The sequence below is a fragment of the Crinia signifera genome, chromosome 6 (assembly GCF_055691185.1).
Source record: "Crinia signifera chromosome 6, ASM5569118v1, whole genome shotgun sequence".
NCBI lineage: Eukaryota > Metazoa > Chordata > Amphibia > Anura > Myobatrachidae > Crinia > Crinia signifera.
This window is the reverse complement of record NC_139222.1, coordinates 42,475,493-42,501,136: the sequence shown is the minus strand read 5'-3', so window position 1 is coordinate 42,501,136 and position 25,644 is coordinate 42,475,493.

The following is a 25,644-nucleotide window of genomic DNA, read 5'->3' as shown; positions in this document are numbered from 1 at the left end:
TATGAGGGCTTTAGAAACATGCACTATGCATGCATCTTCTTTTTAAATAATCGAGCTATGATTTGGCCATTAAAAGAATGATTTGCCAACTATTCATTATGTCTCCAGGATCGGTCAATTATTGATCCATTATCTACCTACTGTATGTATCTATTTAACTGTCTATATAAATATCTATCTATATGTATTGTGCTGGGTTATGCTAATGATTTGCCATCTATGTACCTACCCACATATCTATCTAATGATTTACCATCTATGTATATACCCACCTATCTATCTTTTGATTTAACATCTGTGTACCCTATAGGAGGGCCAAGCTGGTGGTAGCCTCGTGACTCACAAAGAATCATCCTTCAGCACTCAGGAGAGGGAAAACCCCCTGTGGGGGAAACCTCTGGGGACCCGTGGCTGATGGACTGCCCGTCCCTCTGGGCATTAGGAGGCTATGCGGCATTATATTGACAAATTTATCGAAATACTTCATGAATGTGGAAGAATGACATATACATTCATATGAAGCGAAATATACAAATATACCCTAATAGCTATCATTGGCTGATGTCATTAATAAAGCTCCTGTCCACATCTCCTGATATTACCCAAATCATATTCCTCACAAAGCTGCGCAATTTGCTGAAGAGGCTGGCCATCCCCATTTGAGAAGCTTTGTCTTTACTGCTAGAACCTCCAAAGATAATAAACAAGCACCAAGGATTTTTTTAGGGTAGCTCCAAGTCTGCAGACACATCCAAGTTAGGAACTTGGTCTGTGAGAAGATACTTACCTCCCACAGGGATCTCTCCCCGAGAAGGCTGGGTATATATGAGGAAACATCAGGTAGCAGGAGATGTATATGGAGGATGGTAATGACCGCAATGATTATGCTGTGTCCACCCACCTATCTTTTAAAGGTATTGCGCTTCACCCACCCAATTATCTATCTACCGACTTACCCAGCCATCTATTTATCTAGCTATCGATCTATCTAATGATTTACCATCTATCTACCTACCTACCCACCCCTCTAACTCTCTTAAAATGTACCATCTATCTACCCACCCATCCATCTATCTATCTATCTATCTTTTGATTTAACATCTGTATACCCACCCACCTATTTGTCTATCAAATGATTTACCACCTGTCTACAAACCCCAAATGGATACCAAAAAACATATTATCAGTAATTAATGATGTTCATTAATTACCTGGCTTGGGTCTCTTGTTGCTGTGCACCATCTTTGATCGTTGACTTGAGGACGATTCTGCAGTCCAGGTCCCGGTCACCCTGCAGTAGTCGCATATTAGGACTTCTTCATCGGTTTCATGTAGACCACTCACCTAAAAAAAAAGGAAAGAGGTATGATAATATGTTCTTGGTATACACTGACAATTAAGCCCCATACACACTGGAGACCAGGAACACTTGCGATATAGTTAACTATATCGACAATTCCACTGGATACTCTAGAAATCGGTTACGACATCGTTCACTGATTTCCTAGTGACCTGCTAAACACGCGGGTCATCAGCTATATGGCCAGTGAAAAAAAAATAAAAAATATCGCTCAAAAGTGCCCTTGGAGCGGTATATTTTTATTTCTCATCAACTGTGTATGAGGGCTTTAGAAACATGCACTATGCATGCATCTTATTTTTAAATAATCGAGCTATGATTTGGCCATTAAAAGAATGATTTGCCAACTATTCATTATGTCTCCAGGATCGGTCAATTATTGATCCATTATCTACCTACTGTATGTATCTATTTAACTGTCTATATAAATATCTATCTATATGTATTGTGCTGGGTTATGCTAATGATTTGCCATCTATGTACCTACCCACATATCTATCTAATGATTTACCATCTATGTATATACCCACCTATCTATCTTTTGATTTAACATCTATGTACCCTATAGGAGGGCCAAGCTGGTGGTAGCCTCGTGACTCACAAAGAATCATCCTTCAGCACTCAGGAGAGGGAAAACCCCCTGTGGGGGAAACCTCTGGGGACCCGTGGCTGATGGACTGCCCGTCCCTCTGGGCATTAGGAGGCTATGCGGCATTATATTGACAAATTTATCGAAATACTTCATGAATGTGGAAGAATGACATATACATTCATATGAAGCGAAATATACAAATATACCCTAATAGCTATCATTGGCTGATGTCATTAATAAAGCTCCTGTCCACATCTCCTGATATTACCCAAATCATATTCCTCACAAAGCTGCGCAAATTGCTGAAGAGGCTGGCCATCCCCATTTGAGAAGCTTTGTCTTTACTGCTAGAACCTCCAAAGATAATAAACAAGCACCAAGGATTTTTTTAGGGTAGCTCCAAGTCTGCAGACACATCCAAGTTAGGAACTTTGTCTGTGAGAAGATACTTACCTCCCACAGGGATCTCTCCCCGAGAAGGCTGGGTATATATGAGGAAACATCAGGTAGCAGGAGATGTATATGGAGGATGGTAATGACCGCAATGATTATGCTGTGTCCACCAACCTATCTTTTAAAGGTATTGCGCTTCACCCACCCAATTATCTATCTACCGACTTACCCAGCCATCTATTATCTAGCTATCGATCTATCTAATGATTTACCATCTATCTACCTACCTACCCACCCCTCTAACTCTCTTAAAATGTACCATCTATCTACCCACCCATCCATCTATCTATCTATCTTTTGATTTAACATCTGTATACCCACCCACCTATATGTCTATCAAATGATTTACCACCTGTCTACAAACCCCAAATGGATACCCAAAAACATATTATCAGTAATTAATGATGTTCATTAATTACCTGGCTTGGGTCTCTTGTTGCTGTGCACCATCTTTGATCGTTGACTTGAGGACGATTCTGCAGTCCAGGTCCCGGTCACCCTGCAGTAGTCGCATATTAGGACTTCTTCATCGGTTTCATGTAGACCACTCACCTAAAAAAAAAGGAAAGAGGTATGATAATATGTTCTTGGTATACACTGACAATTAAGCCCCATACACACTGGAGACCAGGGACACTTGCAATATAGTTAACTATATCGACAATTCCACTGGATACTCTAGAAATCGGTTACGACATCGTTCACTGATTTCCTAGTGACCTGCTAAACACGCGGGTCATCAGCTATATGGCCAGTGAAAAAAAAAAATATCGCTCAAAAGTGCCCTTGGAGCGGTATATTTTTATTTCTCATCAACTGTGTATGAGGGCTTTAGAAACATGCACTATGCATGCATCTTCTTTTTAAATAATCGAGCTATGATTTGGCCATTAAAAGAATGATTTGCCAACTATTCATTATGTCTCCAGGATCGGTCAATTATTGATCCATTATCTACCTACTGTATGTATCTATTTAACTGTCTATATAAATATCTATCTATATGTATTGTGCTGGGTTATGCTAATGATTTGCCATCTATGTACCTATTCACATATCTATCTAATGATTTACCATCTATGTATATACCCACCTATCTATCTTTTGATTTAACATCTGTGTACCCTATAGGAGGGCCAAGCTGGTGGTAGCCTCGTGACTCACAAAGAATCATCCTTCAGCACTCAGGAGAGGGAAAACCCCCTGTGGGGGAAACCTCTGGGGACCCGTGGCTGATGGACTGCCCGTCCCTCTGGGCATTAGGAGGCTATGCGGCATTATATTGACAAATTATCGAAATACTTCATGAATGTGGAAGAATGACATATACATTCATATGAAGCGAAATATACAAATATACCCTAATAGCTATCATTGGCTGATGTCATTAATAAAGCTCCTGTCCACATCTCCTGATATTACCCAAATCATATTCCTCACAAAGCTGCGCAATTTGCTGAAGAGGCTGGCCATCCCCATTTGAGAAGCTTTGTCTTTACTGCTAGAACCTCCAAAGATAATAAACAAGCACCAAGGATTTTTTTAGGGTAGCTCCAAGTCTGCAGACACATCCAAGTTAGGAACTTGGTCTGTGAGAAGATACTTACCTCCCACAGGGATCTCTCCCCGAGAAGGCTGGGTATATATGAGGAAACATCAGGTAGCAGGAGATGTATATGGAGGATGGTAATGACCGCAATGATTATGCTGTGTCCACCCACCTATCTTTTAAAGGTATTGCGCTTCACCCACCCAATTATCTATCTACTGACTTACCCAGCCATCTATTTATCTAGCTATCGATCTATCTAATGATTTACCATCTATCTACCTACCTACCCACCCCTCTAACTCTCTTAAAATGTACCATCTATCTACCCACCCATCCATCTATCTATCTATCTTTTGATTTAACATCTGTATACCCACCCACCTATTTGTCTATCAAATGATTTACCACCTGTCTACAAACCCTAAATGGATACCAAAAAACATATTATCAGTAATTAATGATGTTCATTAATTACCTGGCTTGGGTCTCTTGTTGCTGTGCACCATCTTTGATCGTTGACTTGAGGACGATTCTGCAGTCCAGGTCCCGGTCACCCTGCAGTAGTCGCATATTAGGACTTCTTCATCGGTTTCATGTAGACCACTCACCTAAAAAAAAAGGAAAGAGGTATGATAATATGTTCTTGGTATACACTGACAATTAAGCCCCATACACACTGGAGACCAGGGACACTTGCGATATAGTTAACTATATCGACAATTCCACTGGATACTCTAGAAATCGGTTACGACATCGTTCACTGATTTCCTAGTGACCTGCTAAACACGCGGGTCATCAGCTATATGGCCAGTGAAAAAAAAAATAAAAAAAATATCGCTCAAAAGTGCCCTTGGAGCGGTATATTTTTATTTCTCATCAACTGTGTATGAGGGCTTTAGAAACATGCACTATGCATGCATCTTCTTTTTAAATAATCGAGCTATGATTTGGCCATTAAAAGAATGATTTGCCAACTATTCATTATGTCTCCAGGATCGGTCAATTATTGATCCATTATCTACCTACTGTATGTATCTATTTAACTGTCTATATAAATATCTATCTATATGTATTGTGCTGGGTTATGCTAATGATTTGCCATCTATGTACCTACCCACATATCTATCTAATGATTTACCATCTATGTATATACCCACCTATCTATCTTTTGATTTAACATCTGTGTACCCTATAGGAGGGCCAAGCTGGTGGTAGCCTCGTGACTCACAAAGAATCATCCTTCAGCACTCAGGAGAGGGAAAACCCCCTGTGGGGGAAACCTCAGGGGAACCGTGGCTGATGGACTGCCCGTCCCTCTGGGCATTAGGAGGCTATGCGGCATTATATTGACAAATTTATCGAAATACTTCATGAATGTGGAAGAATGACATATACATTCATATGAAGCGAAATATACAAATATACCCTAATAGCTATCATTGGCTGATGTCATTAATAAAGCTCCTGTCCACATCTCCTGATATTAACCAAATCATATTCCTCACAAAGCTGCGCAATTTGCTGAAGAGGCTGGCCATCCCCATTTGAGAAGCTTTGTCTTTACTGCTAGAACCTCCAAAGATAATAAACAAGCACCAAGGATTTTTTTAGGGTAGCTCCAAGTCTGCAGACACATCCAAGTTAGGAACTTGGTCTGTGAGAAGATACTTACCTCCCACAGGGATCTCTCCCCGAGAAGGCTGGGTATATATGAGGAAACATCAGGTAGCAGGAGATGTATATGGAGGATGGTAATGACCGCAATGATTATGCTCTGTCCACCCACCTATCTTTTAAAGGTATTGCGCTTCACCCACCCAATTATCTATCTACCGACTTACCCAGCCATCTATTTATCTAGCTATCGATCTATCTAATGATTTACCATCTATCTACCTACCTACCCACCCCTCTAACTCTCTTAAAATGTACCATCTATCTACCCACCCATCCATCTATCTATCTATCTATCTTTAGATTTAACATCTGTATACCCACCCACCTATTTGTCTATCAAATGATTTACCACCTGTCTACAAACCCCAAATGGATACCAAAAAACATATTATCAGTAATTAATGATGTTCATTAATTACCTGGCTTGGGTCTCTTGTTGCTGTGCACCATCTTTGATCGTTGACTTGAGGACGATTCTGCAGTCCAGGTCCCGGTCACCCTGCAGTAGTCGCATATTAGGACTTCTTCATCGGTTTCATGTAGACCACTCACCTAAAAAAAAAGGAAAGAGGTATGATAATATGTTCTTGGTATACACTGACAATTAAGCCCCATACACACTGGAGACCAGGAACACTTGCGATATAGTTAACTATATCGACAATTCCACTGGATACTCTAGAAATCGGTTACGACATCGTTCACTGATTTCCTAGTGACCTGCTAAACACGCGGGTCATCAGCTATATGGCCAGTGAAAAAAAAAAAAAAAAAAATGTCGCTCAAAAGTGCCCTTGGAGCGGTATATTTTTATTTCTCATCAACTGTGTATGAGGGCTTTAGAAACATGCACTATGCATGCATCTTCTTTTTAAATAATCGAGCTATGATTTGGCCATTAAAAGAATGATTTGCCAACTATTCATTATGTCTCCAGGATCGGTCAATTATTGATCCATTATCTACCTACTGTATGTATCTATTTAACTGTCTATATAAATATCTATCTATATGTATTGTGCTGGGTTATGCTAATGATTTGCCATCTATGTACCTACCCACATATCTATCTAATGATTTACCATCTATGTATATACCCACCTATCTATCTTTTGATTTAACATCTGTGTACCCTATAGGAGGGCCAAGCTGGTGGTAGCCTCGTGACTCACAAAGAATCATCCTTCAGCACTCAGGAGAGGGAAAACCCCCTGTGGGGGAAACCTCTGGGGACCCGTGGCTGATGGACTGCCCGTCCCTCTGGGCATTAGGAGGCTATGCGGCATTATATTGACAAATTTATCGAAATACTTCATGAATGTGGAAGAATGACATATACATTCATATGAAGCGAAATATACAAATATACCCTAATAGCTATCATTGGCTGATGTCATTAATAAAGCTCCTGTCCACATCTCCTGATATTACCCAAATCATATTCCTCACAAAGCTGCGCAATTTGATGAAGAGGCTGGCCATCCCCATTTGAGAAGCTTTGTCTTTACTGCTAGAACCTCCAAAGATAATAAACAAGCACCAAGGATTTTTTTAGGGTAGCTCCAAGTCTGCAGACACATCCAAGTTAGGAACTTGGTCTGTGAGAAGATACTTACCTCCCACAGGGATCTCTCCCCGAGAAGGCTGGGTATATATGAGGAAACATCAGGTAGCAGGAGATGTATATGGAGGATGGTAATGACCGCAATGATTATGCTGTGTCCACCAACCTATCTTTTAAAGGTATTGCGCTTCACCCACCCAATTATCTATCTACCGACTTACCCAGCCATCTATTTATCTAGCTATCGATCTATCTAATGATTTACCATCTACCTACCTACCCACCCCTCTAACTCTCTTAAAATGTACCATCTATCTACCCACCCATCCATCTATCTATCTATCTTTTGATTTAACATCTGTATACCCACCCACCTATATGTCTATCAAATGATTTACCACCTGTCTACAAACCCCAAATGGATACCAAAAAACATATTATCAGTAATTAATGATGTTCATTAATTACCTGGCTTGGGTCTCTTGTTGCTGTGCACCATCTTTGATCGTTGACTTGAGGACGATTCTGCAGTCCAGGTCCCGGTCACCCTGCATTAGTCGCATATTAGGACTTCTTCATCGGTTTCATGTAGACCACTCACCTAAAAAAAAAGGAAAGAGGTATGATAATATGTTCTTGGTATACACTGACAATTAAGCCCCATACACACTGGAGACCAGGGACACTTGCGATATAGTTAACTATATCGACAATTCCACTGGATACTCTAGAAATCGGTTACGACATCGTTCACTGATTTCCTAGTGACCTGCTAAACACGCGGGTCATCAGCTATATGGCCAGTGAAAAAAAAAAAATATCGCTCAAAAGTGCCCTTGGAGCGGTATATTTTTATTTCTCATCAACTGTGTATGAGGGCTTTAGAAACATGCACTATGCATGCATCTTCTTTTTAAATAATCGAGCTATGATTTGGCCATTAAAAGAATGATTTGCCAACTATTCATTATGTCTCCAGGATCGGTCAATTATTGATCCATTATCTACCTACTGTATGTATCTATTTAACTGTCTATATAAATATCTATCTATATGTATTGTGCTGGGTTATGCTAATGATTTGCCATCTATGTACCTATTCACATATCTATCTAATGATTTACCATCTATGTATATACCCACCTATCTATCTTTTGATTTAACATCTGTGTACCCTATAGGAGGGCCAAGCTGGTGGTAGCCTCGTGACTCACAAAGAATCATCCTTCAGCACTCAGGAGAGGGAAAACCCCCTGTGGGGGAAACCTCTGGGGACCCGTGGCTGATGGACTGCCCGTCCCTCTGGGCATTAGGAGGCTATGCGGCATTATATTGACAAATTTATCGAAATACTTCATGAATGTGGAAGAATGACATATACATTCATATGAAGCGAAATATACAAATATACCCTAATAGCTATCATTGGCTGATGTCATTAATAAAGCTCCTGTCCACATCTCCTGATATTACCCAAATCATATTCCTCACAAAGCTGCGCAATTTGCTGAAGAGGCTGGCCATCCCCATTTGAGAAGCTTTGTCTTTACTGCTAGAACCTCCAAAGATAATAAACAAGCACCAAGGATTTTTTTAGGGTAGCTCCAAGTCTGCAGACACATCCAAGTTAGGAACTTGGTCTGTGGGAAGATACTTACCTCCCACAGGGATCTCTCCCCGAGAAGGCTGGGTATATATGAGGAAACATCAGGTAGCAGGAGATGTATATGGAGGATGGTAATGACCGCAATGATTATGCTGTGTCCACCCACCTATCTTTTAAAGGTATTGCGCTTCACCCACCCAATTATCTATCTACTGACTTACCCAGCCATCTATTTATCTAGCTATCGATCTATCTAATGATTTACCATCTATCTACCTACCTACCCACCCCTCTAACTCTCTTAAAATGTACCATCTATCTACCCACCCATCCATCTATCTATCTATCTATCTTTTGATTTAACATCTGTATACCCACCCACCTATTTGTCTATCAAATGATTTACCACCTGTCTACAAACCCCAAATGGATACCAAAAAACATATTATCAGTAATTAATGATGTTCATTAATTACCTGGCTTGTGTCTCTTGTTGCTGTGCACCATCTTTGATCGTTGACTTGAGGACGATTCTGCAGTCCAGGTCCCGGTCACCCTGCAGTAGTCGCATATTAGGACTTCTTCATCGGTTTCATGTAGACCACTCACCTAAAAAAAAAGGAAAGAGGTATGATAATATGTTCTTGGTATACACTGACAATTAAGCCCCATACACACTGGAGACCAGGGACACTTGCGATATAGTTAACTATATCGACAATTCCACTGGATACTCTAGAAATCGGTTACGACATCGTTCACTGATTTCCTAGTGACCTGCTAAACACGCGGGTCATCAGCTATATGGCCAGTGAAAAAAAAATAAAAAAAATATCGCTCAAAAGTGCCCTTGGAGCGGTATATTTTTATTTCTCATCAACTGTGTATGAGGGCTTTAGAAACATGCACTATGCATGCATCTTCTTTTTAAATAATCGAGCTATGATTTGGCCATTAAAAGAATGATTTGCCAACTATTCATTATGTCTCCAGGATCGGTCAATTATTGATCCATTATCTACCTACTGTATGTATCTATTTAACTGTCTATATAAATATCTATCTATATGTATTGTGCTGGGTTATGCTAATGATTTGCCATCTATGTACCTACCCACATATCTATCTAATGATTTACCATCTATGTATATACCCACCTATCTATCTTTTGATTTAACATCTGTGTACCCTATAGGAGGGCCAAGCTGGTGGTAGCCTCGTGACTCACAAAGAATCATCCTTCAGCACTCAGGAGAGGGAAAACCCCCTGTGGGGGAAACCTCTGGGGACCCGTGGCTGATGGACTGCCCGTCCCTCTGGGCATTAGGAGGCTATGCGGCATTATATTGACAAATTTATCGAAATACTTCATGAATGTGGAAGAATGACATATACATTCATATGAAGCGAAATATACAAATATACCCTAATAGCTATCATTGGCTGATGTCATTAATAAAGCTCCTGTCCACATCTCCTGATATTACCCAAATCATATTCCTCACAAAGCTGCGCAATTTGCTGAAGAGGCTGGCCATCCCCATTTGAGAAGCTTTGTCTTTACTGCTAGAACCTCCAAAGATAATAAACAAGCACCAAGGATTTTTTTAGGGTAGCTCCAAGTCTGCAGACACATCCAAGTTAGGAACTTGGTCTGTGAGAAGATACTTACCTCCCACAGGGATCTCTCCCCGAGAAGGCTGGGTATATATGAGGAAACATCAGGTAGCAGGAGATGTATATGGAGGATGGTAATGACCGCAATGATTATGCTGTGTCCACCCACCTATCTTTTAAAGGTATTGCGCTTCACCCACCCAATTATCTATCTACTGACTTACCCAGCCATCTATTTATCTAGCTATCGATCTATCTAATGATTTACCATCTATCTACCTACCTACCCACCCCTCTATCTCTCTTAAAATGTACCATCTATCTACCCACCCATCCATCTATCTATCTATCTTTTGATTTAACATCTGTTTACCCACCCACCTATTTGTCTATCAAATGATTTACCACCTGTCTACAAACCCCAAATGGATACCAAAAAACATATTATCAGTAATTAATGATGCTCATTAATTACCTGGCTTGGGTCTCTTGTTGCTGTGCACCATCTTTGATCGTTGACTTGAGGATGATTCTGCAGTCCAGGTCCCGGTCACCCTGCAGTAGTCGCATATTAGGACTTCTTCATCGGTTTCATGTAGACCACTCACCTAAAAAAAAAGGAAAGAGGTATGATAATATGTTCTTGGTATACACTGACAATTAAGCCCCATACACACTGGAGACCAGGGACACTTGCGATATAGTTAACTATATCGACAATTCCACTGGATACTCTAGAAATCGGTTACGACATCGTTCACTGATTTCCTAGTGACCTGCTAAACACGCGGGTCATCAGCTATATGGCCAGTGAAAAAATAAATAAAAAAAATATCGCTCAAAAGTGCCCTTGGAGCGGTATATTTTTATTTCTCATCAACTGTGTATGAGGGCTTTAGAAACATGCACTATGCATGCATCTTCTTTTTAAATAATCGAGCTATGATTTGGCCATTAAAAGAATGATTTGCCAACTATTCATTATGTCTCCAGGATCGGTCAATTATTGATCCATTATCTACCTACTGTATGTATCTATTTAACTGTCTATATAAATATCTATCTATATGTATTGTGCTGGGTTATGCTAATGATTTGCCATCTATGTACCTACCCACATATCTATCTAATGATTTACCATCTATGTATATACCCACCTATCTATCTTTTGATTTAACATCTGTGTACCCTATAGGAGGGCCAAGCTGGTGGTAGCCTCGTGACTCACAAAGAATCATCCTTCAGCACTCAGGAGAGGGAAAACCCCCTGTGGGGGAAACCTCTGGGGACCCGTGGCTGATGGACTGCCCGTCCCTCTGGGCATTAGGAGGCTATGCGGCATTATATTGACAAATTTATCGAAATACTTCATGAATGTGGAAGAATGACATATACATTCATATGAAGCGAAATATACAAATATACCCTAATAGCTATCATTGGCTGATGTCATTAATAAAGCTCCTGTCCACATCTCCTGATATTACCCAAATCATATTCCTCACAAAGCTGCGCAATTTGCTGAAGAGGCTGGCCATCCCCATTTGAGAAGCTTTGTCTTTACTGCTAGAACCTCCAAAGATAATAAACAAGCACCAAGGATTTTTTTAGGGTAGCTCCAAGTCTGCAGACACATCCAAGTTAGGAACTTGGTCTGTGAGAAGATACTTACCTCCCACAGGGATCTCTCCCCAAGAAGGCTGGGTATATATGAGGAAACATCAGGTAGCAGGAGATGTATATGGAGGATGGTAATGACCGCAATGATTATGCTGTGTCCACCCACCTATCTTTTAAAGGTATTGCGCTTCACCCACCCAATTATCTATCTACCGACTTACCCAGCCATCTATTTATCTAGCTATCGATCTATCTAATGATTTACCATCTATCTACCTACCTACCCACCCCTCTAACTCTCTTAAAATGTACCATCTATCTACCCACCCATCCATCTATCTATCTATCTATCTTTAGATTTAACATCTGTATACCCACCCACCTATTTGTCTATCAAATGATTTACCACCTGTCTACAAACCCCAAATGGATACCAAAAAACATATTATCAGTAATTAATGATGTTCATTAATTACCTGGCTTGGGTCTCTTGTTGCTGTGCACCATCTTTGATCGTTGACTTGAGGACGATTCTGCAGTCCAGGTCCCGGTCACCCTGCAGTAGTCGCATATTAGGACTTCTTCATCGGTTTCATGTAGACCACTCACCTAAAAAAAAAGGAAAGAGGTATGATAATATGTTCTTGGTATACACTGACAATTAAGCCCCATACACACTGGAGACCAGGAACACTTGCGATATAGTTAACTATATCGACAATTCCACTGGATACTCTAGAAATCGGTTACGACATCGTTCACTGATTTCCTAGTGACCTGCTAAACACGCGGGTCATCAGCTATATGGCCAGTGAAAAAAATAAAAAAAAAAATATCGCTCAAAAGTGCCCTTGGAGCGGTATATTTTTATTTCTCATCAACTGTGTATGAGGGCTTTAGAAACATGCACTATGCATGCATCTTCTTTTTAAATAATCGAGCTATGATTTGGCCATTAAAAGAATGATTTGCCAACTATTCATTATGTCTCCAGGATCGGTCAATTATTGATCCATTATCTACCTACTGTATGTATCTATTTAACTGTCTATATAAATATCTATCTATATGTATTGTGCTGGGTTATGCTAATGATTTGCCATCTATGTACCTACCCACATATCTATCTAATGATTTACCATCTATGTATATACCCACCTATCTATCTTTTGATTTAACATCTGTGTACCCTATAGGAGGGCCAAGCTGGTGGTAGCCTCGTGACTCACAAAGAATCATCCTTCAGCACTCAGGAGAGGGAAAACCCCCTGTGGGGGAAACCTCTGGGGACCCGTGGCTGATGGACTGCCCGTCCCTCTGGGCATTAGGAGGCTATGCGGCATTATATTGACAAATTTATCGAAATACTTCATGAATGTGGAAGAATGACATATACATTCATATGAAGCGAAATATACAAATATACCCTAATAGCTATCATTGGCTGATGTCATTAATAAAGCTCCTGTCCACATCTCCTGATATTACCCAAATCATATTCCTCACAAAGCTGCGCAATTTGCTGAAGAGGCTGGCCATCCCCATTTGAGAAGCTTTGTCTTTACTGCTAGAACCTCCAAAGATAATAAACAAGCACCAAGGATTTTTTTAGGGTAGCTCCAAGTCTGCAGACACATCCAAGTTAGGAACTTGGTCTGTGAGAAGATACTTACCTCCCACAGGGATCTCTCCCCGAGAAGGCTGGGTATATATGAGGAAACATCAGGTAGCAGGAGATGTATATGGAGGATGGTAATGACCGCAATGATTATGCTGTGTCCACCCACCTATCTTTTAAAGGTATTGCGCTTCACCCACCCAATTATCTATCTACCGACTTACCCAGCCATCTATTTATCTAGCTATCGATCTATCTAATGATTTACCATCTATCTACCTACCTACCCACCCCTCTAACTCTCTTAAAATGTACCATCTATCTACCCACCCATCCATCTATCTATCTATCTATCTTTAGATTTAACATCTGTATACCCACCCACCTATTTGTCTATCAAATGATTTACCACCTGTCTACAAACCCCAAATGGATACCAAAAAACATATTATCAGTAATTAATGATGTTCATTAATTACCTGGCTTGGGTCTCTTGTTGCTGTGCACCATCTTTGATCGTTGACTTGAGGACGATTCTGCAGTCCAGGTCCCGGTCACCCTGCAGTAGTCGCATATTAGGACTTCTTCATCGGTTTCATGTAGACCACTCACCTAAAAAAAAAGGAAAGAGGTATGATAATATGTTCTTGGTATACACTGACAATTAAGCCCCATACACACTGGAGACCAGGAACACTTGCGATATAGTTAACTATATCGACAATTCCACTGGATACTCTAGAAATCGGTTACGACATCGTTCACTGATTTCCTAGTGACCTGCTAAACACGCGGGTCATCAGCTATATGGCCAGTGAAAAAAATAAAAAAAAAAATATCGCTCAAAAGTGCCCTTGGAGCGGTATATTTTTATTTCTCATCAACTGTGTATGAGGGCTTTAGAAACATGCACTATGCATGCATCTTCTTTTTAAATAATCGAGCTATGATTTGGCCATTAAAAGAATGATTTGCCAACTATTCATTATGTCTCCAGGATCGGTCAATTATTGATCCATTATCTACCTACTGTATGTATCTATTTAACTGTCTATATAAATATCTATCTATATGTATTGTGCTGGGTTATGCTAATGATTTGCCATCTATGTACCTACCCACATATCTATCTAATGATTTACCATCTATGTATATACCCACCTATCTATCTTTTGATTTAACATCTGTGTACCCTATAGGAGGGCCAAGCTGGTGGTAGCCTCGTGACTCACAAAGAATCATCCTTCAGCACTCAGGAGAGGGAAAACCCCCTGTGGGGGAAACCTCTGGGGACCCGTGGCTGATGGACTGCCCGTCCCTCTGGGCATTAGGAGGCTATGCGGCATTATATTGACAAATTTATCGAAATACTTCATGAATGTGGAAGAATGACATATACATTCATATGAAGCGAAATATACAAATATACCCTAATAGCTATCATTGGCTGATGTCATTAATAAAGCTCCTGTCCACATCTCCTGATATTACCCAAATCATATTCCTCACAAAGCTGCGCAATTTGCTGAAGAGGCTGGCCATCCCCATTTGAGAAGCTTTGTCTTTACTGCTAGAACCTCCAAAGATAATAAACAAGCACCAAGGATTTTTTTAGGGTAGCTCCAAGTCTGCAGACACATCCAAGTTAGGAACTTGGTCTGTGAGAAGATACTTACCTCCCACAGGGATCTCTCCCCGAGAAGGCTGGGTATATATGAGGAAACATCAGGTAGCAGGAGATGTATATGGAGGATGGTAATGACCGCAATGATTATGCTGTGTCCACCCACCTATCTTTTAAAGGTATTGCGCTTCACCCACCCAATTATCTATCTACCGACTTACCCAGCCATCTATTTATCTAGCTATCGATCTATCTAATGATTTACCATCTATCTACCTACCTACCCACCCCTCTAACTCTCTTAAAATGTACCATCTATCTACCCACCCATCCATCTATCTATCTATCTATCTTTAGATTTAACATCTGTATACCCACCCACCTATTTGTCTATCAAATGATTTACCACCTGTCTACAAACCCCAAATGGATACCAAAAAACATATTATCAGTAATTAATGATGTTCATTAATTACCTGGCTTGGGTCTCTTGTTGCTGTGCAACATCTTTGATCGTTGACTTGAGGACGATTCTGCAGTCCAGGTCCCGGTCACCCTGCAGTAGTCGCATATTAGGACTTCTTCATCGGTTTCATGTAGACCACTCACCTAAAAAAAAAGGAAAGAGGTATGATAATATGTTCTTGGTATACACTGACAATTAAGCCCCATACACACTGGAGACCAGGGACACTTGCGATATAGTTAACTATATCGACAATTCCACTGGATACTCTAGAAATCGGTTACGACATCGTTCACTGATTTCCTAGTGACCTGCTAAACACGCGGGTCATCAGCTATATGGCCAGTGAAAAAATAAATAAAAAAAATATCGCTCAAAAGTGCCCTTGGAGCGGTATATTTTTATTTCTCATCAACTGTGTATGAGGGCTTTAGAAACATGCACTATGCATGCATCTTCTTTTTAAATTATCAAGCTATGATTTGGCCATTAAAAGAATGATTTGCCAACTATTCATTATGTCTCCAGGATCGGTCAATTATTGATCCATTATCTACCTACTGTATGTATCTATTTAACTGTCTATATAAATATCTATCTATATGTATTGTGCTGGGTTATGCTAATGATTTGCCATCTATGTACCTACCCACATATCTATCTAATGATTTACCATCTATGTATATACCCACCTATCTATCTTTTGATTTAACATCTGTGTACCCTATAGGAGGGCCAAGCTGGTGGTAGCCTCGTGACTCACAAAGAATCATCCTTCAGCACTCAGGAGAGGGAAAACCCCCTGTGGGGGAAACCTCTGGGGACCCGTGGCTGATGGACTGCCCATCCCTCTGGGCATTAGGAGGCTATGCGGCATTATATTGACAAATTTATCGAAATACTTCATGAATGTGGAAGAATGACATATACATTCATATGAAGCGAAATATACAAATATACCCTAATAGCTATCATTGGCTGATGTCATTAATAAAGCTCCTGTCCACATCTCCTGATATTACCCAAATCATATTCCTCACAAAGCTGCGCAATTTGCTGAAGAGGCTGGCCATCCCCATTTGAGAAGCTTTGTCTTTACTGCTAGAACCTCCAAAGATAATAAACAAGCACCAAGGATTTTTTTAGGGTAGCTCCAAGTCTGCAGACACATCCAAGTTAGGAACTTGGTCTGTGAGAAGATACTTACCTCCCACAGGGATCTCTCCCCGAGAAGGCTGGGTATATATGAGGAAACATCAGGTAGCAGGAGATGTATATGGAGGATGGTAATGACCGCAATGATTATGCTGTGTCCACCAACCTATCTTTTAAAGGTATTGCGCTTCACCCACCCAATTATCTATCTACCGACTTACCCAGCCATCTATTTATCTAGCTATCGATCTATCTAATGATTTACCATCTATCTACCTACCTACCCACCCCTCTAACTCTCTTAAAATGTACCATCTATCTACCCACCCATCCATCTATCTATCTATCTTTTGATTTAACATCTGTATACCCACCCACCTATTTGTCTATCAAATGATTTACCACCTGTCTACAAACCCCAAATGGATACCAAAAAACATATTATCAGTAATTAATGATGTTCATTAATTACCTGGCTTGGGTCTCTTGTTGCTGTGCACCATCTTTGATCGTTGACTTGAGGACGATTCTGCAGTCCAGGTCCCGGTCACCCTGCAGTAGTCGCATATTAGGACTTCTTCATCGGTTTCATGTAGACCACTCACCTAAAAAAAAAGGAAAGAGGTATGATAATATGTTCTTGGTATACACTGACAATTAAGCCCCATACACACTGGAGACCAGGGACACTTGCGATATAGTTAACTATATCGACAATTCCACTGGATACTCTAGAAATCGGTTACGACATCGTTCACTGATTTCCTAGTGACCTGCTAAACACGCGGGTCATCAGCTATATGGCCAGTGAAAAAAAAAAAATATCGCTCAAAAGTGCCCTTGGAGCGGTATATTTTTATTTCTCATCAACTGTGTATGAGGGCTTTAGAAACATGCACTATGCATGCATCTTCTTTTTAAATAATCGAGCTATGATTTGGCCATTAAAAGAATGATTTGCCAACTATTCATTATGTCTCCAGGATCGGTCAATTATTGATCCATTATCTACCTACTGTATGTATCTATTTAACTGTCTATATAAATATCTATCTATATGTATTGTGCTGGGTTATGCTAATGATTTGCCATCTATGTACCTATTCACATATCTATCTAATGATTTGCCATCTATGTATATACCCACCTATCTATCTTTTGATTTAACATCTGTGTACCCTATAGGAGGGCCAAGCTGGTGGTAGCCTCGTGACTCACAAAGAATCATCCTTCAGCACTCAGGAGAGGGAAAACCCCCTGTGGGGGAAACCTCTGGGGACCCGTGGCTGGTGGACTGCCCGTCCCTCTGGGCATTAGGAGGCTATGCGGCATTATATTGACAAATTTATCGAAATACTTCATGAATGTGGAAGAATGACATATACATTCATATGAAGCGAAATATACAAATATACCCTAATAGCTATCATTGGCTGATGTCATTAATAAAGCTCCTGTCCACATCTCCTGATATTACCCAAATCATATTCCTCACAAAGCTGCACAATTTGCTGAAGAGGCTGGCCATCCCCATTTGAGAAGCTTTGTCTTTACTGCTAGAACCTCCAAAGATAATAAACAAGCACCAAGGATTTTTTTAGGGTAGCTCCAAGTCTGCAGACACATCCAAGTTAGGAACTTGGTCTGTGGGAAGATACTTACCTCCCACAGGGATCTCTCCCCGAGAAGGCTGGGTATATATGAGGAAACATCAGGTAGCAGGAGATGTATATGGAGGATGGTAATGACCGCAATGATTATGCTGTGTCCACCCACCTATCTTTTAAAGGTATTGCGCTTCACCCACCCAATTATCTATCTACTGACTTACCCAGCCATCTATTTATCTAGCTATCGATCTATCTAATGATTTACCATCTATCTACCTACCTACCCACCCCTCTAACTCTCTTAAAATGTACCATCTATCTACCCACCCATCCATCTATCTATCTATCTTTTGATTTAACATCTGTATACCCACCCACCTATTTGTCTATCAAATGATTTACCCAGGGGCGTAACTATAAATTTTGCTCCCCCAAGCCAAAAAAAATTCTGGCGCCCCCCCATCATTAAAAATGTGCCCCTCCACTAGATTTAAAAAAGAATGTGCACATTACAAAAATGGGTGTGTGGCCTCGGTTTAAGGTGTAATGCCGGATCCGATACGATTTCCCGGCGGTCGGGATCCCGGCGTTCGGAATCCCGACACTGGAATCCCGACCGCCGAAATCCAGACAAGGGGGGGACATGGATCGCCCCCCCTTGCGGACTCGCTGCGCTCACCACGCAGCAGGCCCGGTGCCTCGCTACGCTCGGCACGCTATTTTATTCTCCCTCTATGGGTGTCGTGGACACCCACGGAGGGAGAAAGTTTCGGGATTTCGGCGGTCGGGATTCCAGTGTCGGGATTCCGACCGCCGGGATCCCGACCGCCGGCAAATTAACCGCATCCCGTAATGCCATTACACATGCCACACACCGTAATGGTCATTACAAATAATGCTAAACATTGTCATGCCCATTACACAGTATGCTACACACCGTAATGCCCATAACACATTATGCTATATCATAATGCCCATTACACAGTATGCAAGACACCGTAATGCTCAATACACAATATGCCACACACCATAATTGCTATTACACAATGTGCCGCACACCGTAATGCCCCTTATACATTATGCTACAAATCATAATGCCTGTAGTAGTCAAGATGTGGGTGTTCAGTATAATGACACCAGCAACCTGACTGCTGTCAGAACACTGGCGCCAGGACTTCAAAACAAATCATGATGCCGATGGTGGAATACCGACAGCCGATATCCAAACAAATCATGATGCCGATGCTGGAATACCGACAGCCGATATCAGAACGTAAATATGCCAGGTTAGGGTGAAGATGCTTAAGGGGGAGGGTAGTTAAGATTAGGCACCAGTGGGGGAGAGAGAGCGAGAGATAGAGAGAGACATAAACACATACTGTATCTTTAAACTTTTTGAACACATACAGACAGGCAGTGCTGCTCTGCCTGAACACACCTTTTATCGTTGTTTTTCATTAAGCATCCATTTTCCAGCAGAGTTACCGGTCCTCTCTGCCCCTGCGTCTCTACGCAGTACACAGCAGGTCAGATGGCGGATGGAGGACAGCAGAGGGAATATGGGCCTTACGGATGGTGAAGGGAGGAGGAGGGGGTGTGGACGGCGGAGGGAGGACGAGACTTGCACTGCACAGTGTTGCGATGGTGGAGATTGGAGGGAGTTAATGCGGCAAAGGACGGCGGAGACTCGCGCTGCACTGGTGATGGATCTAGGACAGTAGAGAGCGGAGGAAGTTAATGCACTGTGCCATGCAGCATAGGGTGGAGGGAGACTAGCACTGCACAGTGATAGGAGGAAGAAGGGAGTCTCGCGGGGCACCACACACGTGAATGGCGCCACGGCTGACTCACCCGTGCCCGTGGTACAAGCAGCATCTCTATGTAGTGTGACAGACTCAGAGCATACTTGCCTACTTTTGAAAACTAGTTTCAGGGAGATTACATGTGGACGCCGAATGTGCCTTGTTAAGCGTGGCTCGCCATGTCATGCTTCACTCAAAGGGTGTGTCTAGCTTCACCCATGGGCATTTCTATGCCACTCTGGGGAGTGCTCTGCAGCTGAGCTGCTGGGTTAAGTGTCTGTGCGGTTCCCAGTGCAGGTCATGTAATTTAATTACAAAATCACCCTCTCCTCCCGTAGACCCTAACCTTCCCCTCCCACAGGCTTAGCCTAACCCTAACCTCCCCTCCCACAGTCATTGGACACAAAAGTACTGCTAACCTGTACAAACTCAAGCGCTGATGCTGTTAGTGGCCAGATAATATACTTTGCCAGAGCTTGGTATATGGTGTATGCAGACATAGGTAGCTAGTACGGTTATTATATATAATAGTAAAAGATGCTGCTAATTTCATAGTACTTACAGTTTAGAGGTAGGTAGGAAAGTGTGATGTGATGCTGCACTTGGACAGTATTAGTGCCCCAAGGTCAGGGACAATGCTGGCGGCTCAGCGGCATCTGAGACTGCATAGTGGAGCATCTCTGACTGATGAGGCTCCCGCTGTAAGGCCCTGAGCAGAGTCTGGGAGTTGTGTGGGGGTGCCCCTCTGAATGTGCACTATTAGGTGGCCATCACTACACACATTTACACTGTGGCCAGCATTTGTCCCATTTGTCCCTGCTCCTGGCAATTCCGGACTTGCGCATGCGCAGTCCAGATTCTCAAGAGGCACAGTGGAAAACCATGAGGGTATATAAAACACATGGTGGGGTGGCAAGCAGAGTTGGTCCCTACACGGTGGAAGGGGGGGGGGGGGCAGTTTATTCTAGCTGAAAAAGAGCTCTATATTCCACTATGTGTAGATCTTATTCATGCAGGGAGAAAGGGACAGTTTGCAAACTACTCGCTACTACAGAAGTGTATTCAACAATGTTTGAATACACTTGTAAAGGTGCAAGTACTTTGCAGACAGTCCCTTGCTAACAATGTGAGCTATGCAAAAGGGTGTAGATCACATTACTTACTAAAACGAAGCAAGGAACCAGTGACCTGAGGCCATCCATCCCGGCCAGGCTGCAGATAAGTCTCACAGGCTGTCAGTCAGTCAGTGTTATCTCCTGCTGTGTGTGACTCGCTGCTACAGTGTATCAGTGCTCCCGGCAGCAGAACTTCGGCGGCTCTGACAGCATTCAGCAATTACTCAGCTCCCCTGGCGTCAAATGGCAGAAGGCAGCGCGATGTGACAGGCAGCACATCACAGCGCGCCGGAAGTGAAACCTGCGGAGCACTGGCAGCCTGAAAAGCGGAGGCTGGAGCTACTGTTCTGTGCTCTGCCTCCCAGCACACAGGTGGCACCCGGCGCCCACGCAGCCCCTGCTCCCCCAAGCAGCAGCGGGGGCTGCCTTACACAATCTACGCCACTGGATTTACCACCTGTCTACAAACCCCAAATGGATACCAAAAAACATATTATCAGTAATTAATGATGTTCATTAATTACCTGGCTTGTGTCTCTTGTTGCTGTGCACCATCTTTGATCGTTGACTTGAGGACGATTCTGCAGTCCAGGTCCCGGTCACCCTGCAGTAGTCGCATATTAGGACTTCTTCATCGGTTTCATGTAGACCACTCACCTAAAAAAAAAGGAAAGAGGTATGATAATATGTTCTTGGTATACACTGACAATTAAGCCCCATACACACTGGAGACCAGGGACACTTGCGATATAGTTAACTATATCGACAATTCCACTGGATACTCTAGAAATCGGTTACGACATCGTTCACTGATTTCCTAGTGACCTGCTAAACACGCGGGTCATCAGGTATATGGCCAGTGAAAAAAAAATAAAAAAAATATCGCTCAAAAGTGCCCTTGGAGCGGTATATTTTTATTTCTCATCAACTGTGTATGAGGGCTTTAGAAACATGCACTATGCATGCATCTTCTTTTTAAATAATCGAGCTATGATTTGGCCATTAAAAGAATGATTTGCCAACTATTCATTATGTCTCCAGGATCGGTCAATTATTAATCCATTATCTACCTACTGTATGTATCTATTTAACTGTCTATATAAATATCTATCTATATGTATTGTGCTGGGTTATGCTAATGATTTGCCATCTATGTACCTACCCACATATCTATCTAATGATTTACCATCTATGTATATACCCACCTATCTATCTTTTGATTTAACATCTGTGTACCCTATAGGAGGGCCAAGCTGGTGGTAGCCTCGTGACTCACAAAGAATCATCCTTCAGCACTCAGGAGAGGGAAAACCCCCTGTGGGGGAAACCTCTGGGGACCCGTGGCTGATGGACTGCCCGTCCCTCTGGGCATTAGGAGGCTATGCGGCATTATATTGACAAATTTATTGAAATACTTCATGAATGTGGAAGAATGACATATACATTCATATGAAGCGAAATATACAAATATACCCTAATAGCTATCATTGGCTGATGTCATTAATAAAGCTCCTGTCCACATCTCCTGATATTACCCAAATCATATTCCTCACAAAGCTGCGCAATTTGCTGAAGAGGCTGGCCATCCCCATTTGAGAAGCTTTGTCTTTACTGCTAGAACCTCCAAAGATAATAAACAAGCACCAAGGATTTTTTTAAGGTAGCTCCAAGTCTGCAGACACATCCAAGTTAGGAACTTGGTCTGTGAGAAGATACTTACCTCCCACAGGGATCTCTCCCCGAGAAGGCTGGGTATATATGAGGAAACATCAGGTAGCAGGAGATGTATATGGAGGATGGTAATGACCGCAATGATTATGCTGTGTCCACCCACCTATCTTTTAAAGGTATTGCGCTTCACCCACCCAATTATCTATCTACCGACTTACCCAGCCATCTATTTATCTAGCTATCGATCTATCTAATGATTTACCATCTATCTACCTACCTACCCACCCCTCTAACTCTCTTAAAATGTACCATCTATCTACCCACCCATCCATCTATCTATCTATCTATCTTTTGATTTAACATCTGTATACCCACCCACCTATTTGTCTATCAAATGATTTACCACCTGTCTACAAACCCCAAATGGATACCAAAAAACATATTATCAGTAATTAATGATGTTCATTAATTACCTGGCTTGGGTCTCTTGTTGCTGTGCACCATCTTTGATCGTTGACTTGAGGACGATTCTGCAGTCCAGGTCCCGGTCACCCTGCAGTAGTCGCCTATTAGGACTTCTTCATCGGTTTCATGTAGACCACTCACCTAAAAAAAAAGGAAAGAGGTATGATAATATGTTCTTGGTATACACTGACAATTAAGCCCCATACACACTGGAGACCAGGGACACTTGCGATATAGTTAACTATATCGTCAATTCCACTGGATACTCTAGAAATCGGTTACGACATCGTTCACTGATTTCCTAGTGACCTGCTAAACACGCGGGTCATCAGCTATATGGCCAGTGAAAAAAAAAAAAAAAATATCGCTCAAAAGTGCCCTTGGAGCGGTATATTTTTATTTCTCATCAACTGTGTATGAGGGCTTTAGAAACATGCACTATGCATGCATCTTCTTTTTAAATAATCGAGCTATGATTTGGCCATTAAAAGAATGATTTGCCAACTATTCATTATGTCTCCAGGATCGGTCAATTATTGATCCATTATCTACCTACTGTATGTATCTATTTAACTGTCTATATAAATATCTATCTATATGTATTGTGCTGGGTTATGCTAATGATTTGCCATTTATGTACCTACCCACATATCTATTTAATGATTTACCATCTATGTATATACCCACCTATCTATCTTTTGATTTAACATCTGTGTACCCTATAGGAGGGCCAAGCTGGTGGTAGCCTCGTGACTCACAAAGAATCATCCTTCAGCACTCAGGAGAGGGAAAACCCCCTGTGGGGGAAACCTCTGGGGACCCATGGCTGATGGACTGCCCGTCCCTCTGGGCATTAGGAGGCTATGCGGCATTATATTGACAAATTTATCGAAATACTTCATGAATGTGGAAAAATGACATATACATTCATATGAAGCGAAATATACAAATATACCCTAATAGCTATCATTGGCTGATGTCATTAATAAAGCTCCTGTCCACATCTCCTGATATTACCCAAATCATATTCCTCACAAAGCTGCGCAATTTGCTGAAGAGGCTGGCCATCCCCATTTGAGAAGCTTTGTCTTTACTGCTAGAACCTCCAAAGATAATAAACAAGCACCAAGGATTTTTTTAGGGTAGCTCCAAGTCTGCAGACACATCCAAGTTAGGAACTTGGTCTGTGAGAAGATACTTACCTCCCACAGGGATCTCTCCCCGAGAAGGCTGGGTATATATGAGGAAACATCAGGTAGCAGGAGATGTATATGGAGGATGGTAATGACCGCAATGATTATGCTGTGTCCACCCACCTATCTTTTAAAGGTATTGCACTTCACCCACCCAATTATCTATCTACCGACTTACCCAGCCATCTATTTATCTAGCTATCGATCTATCTAATGATTTACCATCTATCTACCTACCTACCCACCCCACTAACTCTCTTAAAATGTACCATCTATCTACCCACCCATCCATCTATCTATCTATCTATCTATCTATCTATCTATCTATCTATCTATCTATCTTTTGATTTAACATCTGTATACCCACCCACCTATTTGTCTATCAAATGATTTACCACCTGTCTACAAACCCCAAATGGATACCAAAAAACATATTATCAGTAATTAATGATGTTCATTAATTACCTGGCTTGGGTCTCTTGTTGCTGTGCACCATCTTTGATCGTTGACTTGAGGACGATTCTGCAGTCCAGGTCCCGGTCACCCTGCAGTAGTCGCATATTAGGACTTCCTCATCGGTTTCATGTAGACCACTCACCTAAAAAAAAAGGAAAGAGGTATGATAATATGTTCTTGGTATACACTGACAATTAAGCCCCATACACACTGGAGACCAGGGACACTTGCGATATAGTTAACTATATCGACAATTCCACTGGATACTCTAGAAATCGGTTACGACATCGTTCACTGATTTCCTAGAGACCTGCTAAACACGCGGGTCATCAGCTATATGGCCAGTGAAAAAAAAAAAATATCGCTCAAAAGTGCCCTTGGAGCGGTATATTTTTATTTCTCATCAACTGTGTATGAGGGCTTTAGAA